Below are 10000 nucleotides of genomic sequence, written 5' to 3'. Positions count from 1 at the left end.
GGTGACTTGTTGTGAGAAGGCTAAGTAACATGATACACTGCCTGGAGTATCTATTGCCTGTTTTAACGAAGAGAAGGGCACATATTAGGTTTGGAAGGACAGAGGCGGGATGTATGAAGGAACAGGGGACTGGTTTTGGACGAGGTTAAGGTGGAGAGGGGATGAAGGATACGAGGAGAATGACCGCGTCTGCACTCAATCAGATATGCTGGAGTGTAATATTAAAAACAACTAATGTACTGCAGAGGTTAGTTTTAGTTCTCATACCTTTGTCATCTATCTTGCTTATCGTATTTACTGCTGCCATTCTGCTGAACCTTCGCCTACTGTGTGTTTTTCTGTCATATAAACTCAGTCAATTAAAAGTTTCAATCGTCCTGTTTGACATATCTTCAGTCTCTGTCTGGTGACGACGTCTTTGACAACGACACCTGTGTGACTTTTCTTTGTGTTATTTAGTAGTTAACATAATACATGTTCCGTATAGTAAGAGGAGTATACATTAACCATTTTATCTTAGTTATTGTTACTTTACATCACACAGGAAAAACTGACGAAATTATATTTAGTTGTCTGAAGATTATGTTTTATGAAGTTCTTAGAATACAAATCTCTCTCTCTCTCTCTCTCTCTCTCTCTCTCTCTCTCTCTCTCTCTCTCTCTCTCTCTCTCTCTCTCTCTCAAAATATCAAAATTAAAAATAAATTGAAAAGTTCCATTTCTACACAGTTTTATGACATTTATCCTCTATCTCATGTTAGGACATTCAGTCAATGGTTTTGATTTCTCTATCAGAATTTTTCGTGGTGAAAAATTTTTGAGATATATTATTCAGAATGCATAACACAACTCTGGACAAAAATCTGAAAATCGGTACGCCATTAGCTGAAAGTTTATGGTCTCAGGTCAAGTTTCAATGTTATTGCCTTAGTCAATCAGGTTATCAAGGTCAGATGCTAAAAACAGCCCTAAACACCTATCAAAGGTCTATAAGGCTGGTTTTGTTCTAAATCGATCTTTAATAAAGCAGAACTCCATGAAGAATATATACAACATAGTTGGTCACCTGGTCATACACGGTCATAAGATCAACCACGTGACCGCTGGTAACCCTCTTGGTCGGGCATTAGGCAGAACTATTATATGTGACCTATCATAATCAGACAAATATGATTATTGTGATTTAATGACCGAAAATGAACTTAATACCGATGACATTGAAACTCATGGCTTTGTTGTATGTTATTGCCAGAAAAAATATGAGAGACATACATATAAAGTATGTTGTATTTAAAATGACCGTCAGATCTCTTGATCCTGGACATATAATGTATTAATACTGCCATAACTAATCAGGTTGTACGTTTACAACATCTGTTACAAACGTTGAAAATATTAAGAATTTATTGCACATATCATGACACAATTTATAGAAAATTCTCAAACCAAACACAAGAGTTAGCTCTAGCGTTCATAGGTGTTGTTCTCCCATTTACTGCAGGTGGTGCAAACAGGTTGCAGATGCAGACTTCTTGCAGGTGCAGGAACTGGATGCTATTCTTACATCAACGCTGTGGAGATTGTTGCAGAGGTGGTCGGGATATCACCAGGGTTACTGATGAGGTGTCTGGTACTGTTCCCCGCGTCTTCTGTTGATGGCATCTTCAGTGAAGTGTGACTTCTGGCTAGATAGAGGCGACGTATGGGCTCTGTTCAGGCAGGGAGAACCCCTGCTGCTGGTGGGAGGCACTCACTCTTTGAGACTGCAGATACTGTGTTTCCTTTAATTGAGCTTGTTCAGGTCAGGACCTTTGTTAAACAGGCAGCATAGACCTTTGAAAGTTCCCAGACTATTGCGTCTGTGGTATGTGTTGTTTCTCTGAGGAAAGTTTGTAGAATCAAATCTTTAAATAATTCTAGTTAGAGCTTCATCATTTTGTCATAATTTGGTATGGATGGTGAAATATATATGAATGATTTCCTCAGACTTTCTCAGGTCTCCTGGCAGCTGTGTAGAACATAAACAACTAAACGTGTATAACTTCCACCAACCTCCACAGGCCAGTCACCCTCAGGCTGGTGTCGTAGTACGTTCTTGTGTCTTTTCGTCTTAATACTCTGGTCTTTCAACTGCTGCAATACAGATTTTACTCGTGTTCTGCTCTCCGTAGATGGTGGAGCCGTGTACAGTATACCTGGTGACAGGGCATAGGTCTACACCCCGTTCGTGTTTTGTGGAGTGTTTTGTGACGTCACCCCGGATCTTGTCAACACACCTTTAGTCTTAGATGGATCGACTGGAGACTTTGTTGGGTATGAATATATCATCAGGTGTGTACTTGTATTTTTATGGGTTACAAGGTTAGGATCACTGTTGTTAATAATGTCTAGCCGAGAGTCGTCCAGTTGTATTGTGGGTCATTTTAAAGTGCATGTAGGTGACTGATGTAGATTGTTATTAATTCAAACTAAATCCAATGTTGAAATCACAACTGTTTTAATGTGTGTACAGACGTGGGAATTAAACAACGAATTTTTTTGTCTTTATTAAAATGTTTCGTTTCGTAATAATATTTGGAAATTCTTGTTGGCTGTTTTGCTTGAAACTTGATGTCCTGCATCTTAAAAGATAAGGTTCTTCAAACTATTCTTCTTTTTAAAATTCAGCCAGGGATCACTTCTTGTTCCTTATCTTTATGTTTGTTTTATTGTGGGTCATCGCTCTTGTAGTGGGGATGTTGTATGAGACTCATTGCTTAAATGTGTGCCGTCAGTGGTGAACCCTCGTTTAGTATCATTCACTAGTTCTCAAACTGCCTCCAGGATTAACCTATTTGTGCAGACGTGTTTCATTAAGTGTATTTTACTTTGTTTCACATTACACTAAGCACAAGTCTCGAGACTTTGTGTATCCTTCTGTTGGGGCAGTCCTGTCAGGCATCTTAAACAGTTCTTTGTTGACCTTCTGAGATGTTCTCATGGGTGAAAGCGTTGGGAGAAATTAAAGTTTATTATGACGATGATCTCAATGTACACTGTTATTCTTCTTTGAATAAGGCACTATTGTCTTGGTGACAATATGTTACAGAACCGGGACTCCAGTCATCATGTGTGGGAGCCAGCATCCTCGTCACTAAAGTGTCGTGGAACTGAAGAAGCTAACGGTCATCACAACTATACTATTACCTGGACTGGGAGGGCTGATATACTACCAACCTTGCTAAACACCACCACCTACATTCTTCCTGTTTTACCTACAGCGTCCGTCAGGGGCTGCTACAGTAAGGTTATGGTGATGTCAATTGTTTGGGACAACTTATCGTGTGATGAGTGTTACAATGTTTGTGCTATTATGACACACATATGTACACAATTATATAAAAACAACATATATACTTTGAGCACACAAATACAAAAATGCATATACATATATATACACAAACACGCCTGACACATATATACACACACACACATGGTGTGTAACTCACTCCTGAACCCTCCTCCACGGAATATCAGCAAGTTCTATGAATTACTATTTCATTTGAAGAATGGAACCAGTGTTAAGCAGAGGTGAACAGTGGTGATGCATGCAAGTCAGTGAACGACTCAGCAGTGGCAGTCCTTATTAACATTCAGTGGGTTCCCAGGAGACAGTGATATTGTGTGGTTAACAACCAGCGGTATTAATCTCTCGATAGGAGGCCTGGACGCACCTGCTCCTCTTGATCTGTGGGGTTACCATCAAGACACCATCTTGTGGGGTGCCACCTGGGCCCCTCAACACCATCTGTGAGGTGCTACACCATGAGGCCTCTTACATCTGTGGGGTGCCACCATCAAGGTCCTTCACAGCACCATCTGTAAATTACTACCGTGGGGCCACTGCTTATCTGTGGGGTGCTACACACGTGGGGCCTCATAGCACCATCTGTAATTCTACACCATGGTGTCTGTAACACCATGAGTTACTACAACGTGGTGCCTGTACCATCTGAGATGCTACACAGGCCTCTTGCCACCATCTGTAGAGGAACTACCACCATGAGGTCCTCTAACACCATCTGGGAGGGAGTTACTACACTACGTGTTTGCTGTTTCCTTTTCTACAATAATCGTATCTTATTTCACTGTATGTTACTTCTACTTTCTCCTAATGAAGGCTTTTGTTAAACCACAATGTATATAATAGTTATTTTATGTCAATGTATATTTTCAGGCCTTCTGCCTGACAGAACTTTCAATAAACCGTTAATTATTATTGTACACACACACACACACACACACACACACACAAACACACATACACACACACACACACACATATATACACACACACACACACACACACACACACACACGCACACACACACACACACACACACACACACACACACACGCACAAACTGTTCTGTTAATCATGTAGATAGTCTAATACAAACTCTAAATAAATACTTAACCCTAACCTCATGGAGACAGTCAGTCCTTAACCACATGAGAGACAGTCAGTCCCTTAACCTCATGAGAAGACAGTCAGTCCCTTAACCTCATTAGAGAGACAGTCAGTCCATAACCTCATGAGAAGACAGTCAGTCCTAACCACATGAGAGAGAGAGAGTGATGGTCCTTAACCTCATGGAAGAGGCAGTCACTTCTTAACCTCACAGGAGAGACAGTGAGTCTAACCTGTGAGGAGGCAGTCGTCCATAACTTTCTTGAGAGAGAGAGACGGTCAGTTACCTTAACCCAATGAGAGAGAGGCAGTCAGTCCTTAACCTCATTAGAGAGAGACAGTCGGTCCTTAATCTTGTAAGAGGAAACAGTCAGTACCATAACCACTGTGAGAGGATTGATTAACATATAAGAGAAACAGTCAGTACCATAACCACTGCAGAGAGACAGTCGTCCCTTAACCTTATAAGAAGAAACAGTCGGTACCATAACCTCATTAGAGGCAGTCGTCCTTAACCTTGAGAAAACAGTCGTAACATAACCTGCAGGAGACGAAATCAGTCCCTTAGATGTGAGAAGACAGTCAGTCCATAACTATAGAAGACAGTCAGTCCTTAACCTCATTAGAGAGACGGTCAGTCCTTAACTGCATGAAGACAGTCAGTCCCTTAACTTCATTAGAGAGACAGTCGTCCCTTAAACTCATGAGTGAGAGTCAATCCCTTAACCTCATAAGAAGACAGTCAGTACCTTAACCTCATGAGAGAGACGGTCAGTCCCAACTTCGTGAGATAGAGGGCAGTCAGTGCCTTAACCTCGTGAGAGAGAGACAGTCAGTCACTTAACTCATGAGAGAGACAGTCAGTCATAGCTCTCTGTGAGAGAGCAGTCAGTCCCTTAACCTCATAAGAGAGACAGTCAGTCCATTAACCTTATGAAATTGAAGAAAGACAGTCAATTGACATGAGGGGGAGACTGTCAGTCCCTTAACCTGGTGAGTAGAGGCAGTCAGTCCTTAGCCACGAGAGAGAGACAGTCAATTGCGTTACCCACATGAGAGAGACAGTCAGTACCTTAACCGCATGACAGAGAACAGTCAGTCCTTAACCTCATGAGAGAAAGAGTCAGTCGCTTAACTTTCATGAGAGAGGCGAGTCAGTCACCTCATGACAGAGAGAGAAGACAGTCAGTCCCTTAACCTCTATGAGAGAGACAGTTGATTCGCCTTACCTCATGAAAGACAGGAACTGTCAGTCCTTAACCTCATTAAGAGAGAGACGGTGTTAAGTTAACTACAAGAAAAGACAGTCAGTCCCTTGACTCATAAAGAGACAGTAGTACCTTTTACCATGAGAGGAGCAGTCAATCCCTTAAGCACATGTGAGAGACAGTCAGTTCCTTAACCTCGATGAGAGACGGTCCTTAACCTCAGCGAGAGAGACAGTCAGTCCCTAACCTCGTGAGAGAGACAGTCAGTCCTAAACCTCCTTGAGAAGACAGTCAGTACCTTAACCCAATGAGAGAGAGGGCAATCAGTCACTAACCTTATAAGAAGAAACAGTCAGTCCCTTAACCTGTGAGAGGACTGTCAGTCCATAGCATGAGAGAGAAGCAGTCAGTCCCTTAACCTTATATGAGAGGAAACAGTCAGTCCGTTAACCTAGTGAGGGCAGTCATCCCTTAAGCACATAGAGAGTCCCTTAACCTCATGAGAGGCATTCAGTCCCTTAAGCACATGAGAGAGACAATCAGTCTCTTAACCTCTGAAGAGAGAATTGATCCTTAACCTCGTGAGAAGACAGCTGGTCCCTTAAGCACATGGAGAGAGAGCAGTCAGTCCCTTAACCTCATAGAGAGAGGCAGTCAGTCCCTTAAGCACATGAGAGAGAGAGAGTCAGTCACCAACACTATAAGAGAGACAGTCGGTCCTAACCTCATTAAGAGAGGGCAGTCAGTACCTTAACCACATGAGAGAGGGGTAGTCGGTCCCTAACCTCATAGGGGACAGAGACAGTCAGTACTTGCCACATAAGAAGGACAGTCGGTCCCTTAAGCCTCGTAAGAGGGCAGTTGGTCCTTCACCTTGAGAGAGAGAGAGACAGTCAGTCCCTTAACCTCAGGAGAGGGACAGTCAGTCCCTTAACCTCATGAGAGAGAGACAGTCAGTCCCTTAACCTCATAAGAGAGACAGTCAGTCCATTAACCTCATGAAAGAGAGAAAGACAGTCAATACCTTAACCACATGAGAGAGAGACTGTCAGTCCCTTAGCCTCATGATAGAGGGAGTCAGTCCCTTAGCCTCATGAGAGAGAGACAGTCAGTACCGTTACCCACATGAGAGAGATAGTCAGTACCTTAACCGCATGACAGAGAGACAGTCAGTCCCTTAACCTCATGAGAGAGAGAGAGTCAGTCGCTTAACCTCATGAGAGAGAGACAGTCAGTCCCTAAACCTCATGAGAGAGAGAGACAGTCAGTACCTTAACCCAATGAGAGAGAGACAGTCAGTCCCTTAACTTTATAAGAGAGAAACAGTCAGTCCCTTAACCTCGTGAGAGAGACAGTCAGTCCCTTAAGCACATGAGAGAGAGAGAAACAGTCAGTCCCTTAACCTTATATGAGAGAAACAGTCAGTCCCTTAACCTCGTGAGAGAGACAGTCAGTCCCTTAAGCACATGAGAGAGAGAGAAACAGTCAGTCCCTTAACCTCATGAGAGAGAGGCAGTCAGTCCCTTAAGCACATGAGAGAGAGAGACAGTCAGTCCCTTAACCTCATAAGAGAGGGACAGTCAGTCCCCTAACCTCATAAGAGAGAGAGACAGTCAGTACCTTAACCACATGACAGAGAGACAGTCAGTCCCCTAACCTCATAAGAGACAGAGACAGTCAGTACCTTAACCACATGAGAGAGAGACAGTCAGTCCCTTAACCTCGTAAGAGAGAGACAGTCAGTCCCTTCACCTCATGAGAGAGAGAGAGACAGTCAGTCTCTTAACCTCATAAGAAGAGACAGTCAGTCCCTTCACCTCATGAGAGAAGACAGTCAATGCCTTAACCACATGAGAGAGAGAGAGAAGAGACAGTCAGTCCATAACCTCATAAGGAAGGGCAGTCAGTCCTCTAACTTATATATGAAGAGAGGGCAGTCAGTACCTTAACCACATGTGAGAGGGGAATGATCAGTCCCTTAACCTCATCAGAGAGAGACAGTCAGTTCATAACCACATAGAGAGAGACGTCAGTCATAACCTCATAAGAAGACAGTCAGTCCTAACCTCATAGAGAGAGGGCGATCAAATGCCTTAGCCACATGAGAGAAGACAGATAGTCCCTTAACCTCTATAAGAAGACAGTCAGTCCCTTAACCACATGAGAGAGAGAGAGACAGTCAGTCCCTTAACCTCATGAGAGAGAGACAGTCAGTACCTTAACCTCATGAGAGAGAGAGAGACAGTCAGTCCCCTAACCACATGAGAAAGAGAGAGAGAGAGACAGTCAGTCCCTTAACCTCATGAGAGAGAGAGAGACAGTCAGTCCCTTAACCACATGAGAGAGAGAGAGACAGTCAGTCCCTTAACCTCATGAGAAGAACAGTGAATCTTTCTTATGTTATAATAACTCTGGAACCTGACCGAGGGCCCTGGTGAGGAGCCATACAGTCTCTCTCTCTCTCTCTCTCTCTCTCTCTCTCTCTCTCTCTCTCTCTCTCTCTCTCTCTCTCTCTCTCTCTCTCTCTCTCTCTCTCTCTCTCTCTCTCTCAAAGCTTTCATCATTGTTTCTTATCCAGTCCTAGTGTGTCCCTATTATTGCTGAACCTACTATTGACTCTTATAGTAATAGTGTTTGCCATTGATCCATTAGTGACCAGAGATGTGAAAGTCAAAACCTAACCATAACACCAGATTTGTTGACAAGTATAGAGACTACTTATTTTACAACATTATTTAAGGGCTCTGAAGTGTATTTATTGATTGTTCAAGGACTTGGAATTTGGCAAGTTGATAAGTGTGTGTGTGTGTGTGTGTGTGTGTGTGTGTGTGTGTGTGTGTGTGTGTGTGTGTGTGTGTGTTGACTCGGGCCACCCTCCATTGTAAACACTATCACTAGTTTGTCTTTCATGTTTGAAATATTGTTGATTTTATCCTTTAATTCAGGAAATAAGAAGTAAATAATAACCAGTTGTTGTTCCTTGTAACAGGAAAGTACACCACACTTACTGTGGCGAGCACCACAACCTTGTACATGTATTGTTCCTTTGATAGACAAGAGTTATAAAGTAGGAAGATGGTGAGTGTATCATATATTGTGACCAGTGGTCCTGCCCGGGGCTCTCACTATAACACCTTCACTTAGTTGTGGGAGAAAAACATGGTCTCACCACAACACTTTAATGAAACACGTCCTCAGCTTCACACCCAAAATACTTACTAACTGTTGCTGTACGTTATCCGCCAGACCCTGATCCCTACCTCCAGGACCTTATGGCGGCCAAGGTGATGGATCAGTCCTCTCAGCTGTTCGTGAACTGGACCGCGGCACAAGGCGTCGGTAACTGTGTCGTCACCTACAGGATCACCTGGCGCCCCGTCAGTGAGAGTAATGGTAATGGTACATCTTACACCACCTCGCTGAGCCACACCATCACCCAGCTGGAGGCCTGGACCACCTACCACGTGTGTGTGGCCGCCACGACTAAAACAAAATACAATAATGACACATGTACCAACACAACGACAGACGAGGACAGTGAGTAGTGGATGATGATGATGGTGATAGTGATGATGGTGATGATGATGGTGATGATGATGATAATGAGAGTGCTGGTTGATATTGATGATGTTGATGGTGATGGTTGATGATGATGATGGTGATGATGATGATGATGATGATGGTGATGATGATGATGGTGATAATGTTGGTTGATAATGATGATGATGATGATGATGATGATGATGATGATGATGGTGATAATGTTGGTTGATAATGATGATGATGATGATGATGATGATGATGATGATGATGATGATGATGACGATGATGATGATAATGTTGGTTGATGATGATGATGATGATGATGATTATAATAATGATGATGATGCATGACACGTGGCGGTGATGCTGAAAGTGGTGCATGCAAAAAAAAAAATAATTATAATAATAATAATAATAATAATAATAATAATAACAACAACAACAACAACAACAATAATAATAATACTAAAAATAATAATAATAATAATAATAATAATAATAATAATAATAATAATAATAATAATAATATGTGTATGTAATATGTATGTGTATGTGTGTAATAATAATCGTGATTAAGAAGCAAAATACAAAAATTAGAATTTTTTATATTTGCGTGTTGTGAGAAGGTTAAGTAACAGTACCCTGCCTGGGTGACGTGTTGTGAGAAGGGTTAAGTAACATGATACCTGCCTGGGGTGACGTGTGTTGTGAGAAGGTTAAATAACGTGATACCTGCCTGGGTGAGCGTGTTGTGAGAAGGTTAGTAACGCGATACCCTGCAGCTATTACGTAGCCTACT

The sequence above is a fragment of the Homarus americanus genome, unplaced genomic scaffold, assembly GCF_018991925.1.
Source record: "Homarus americanus isolate GMGI-L3 unplaced genomic scaffold, GMGI_Hamer_2.0 scaffold2539, whole genome shotgun sequence".
NCBI lineage: Eukaryota > Metazoa > Arthropoda > Malacostraca > Decapoda > Nephropidae > Homarus > Homarus americanus.
This window is presented reverse-complemented; position numbering follows the sequence as displayed.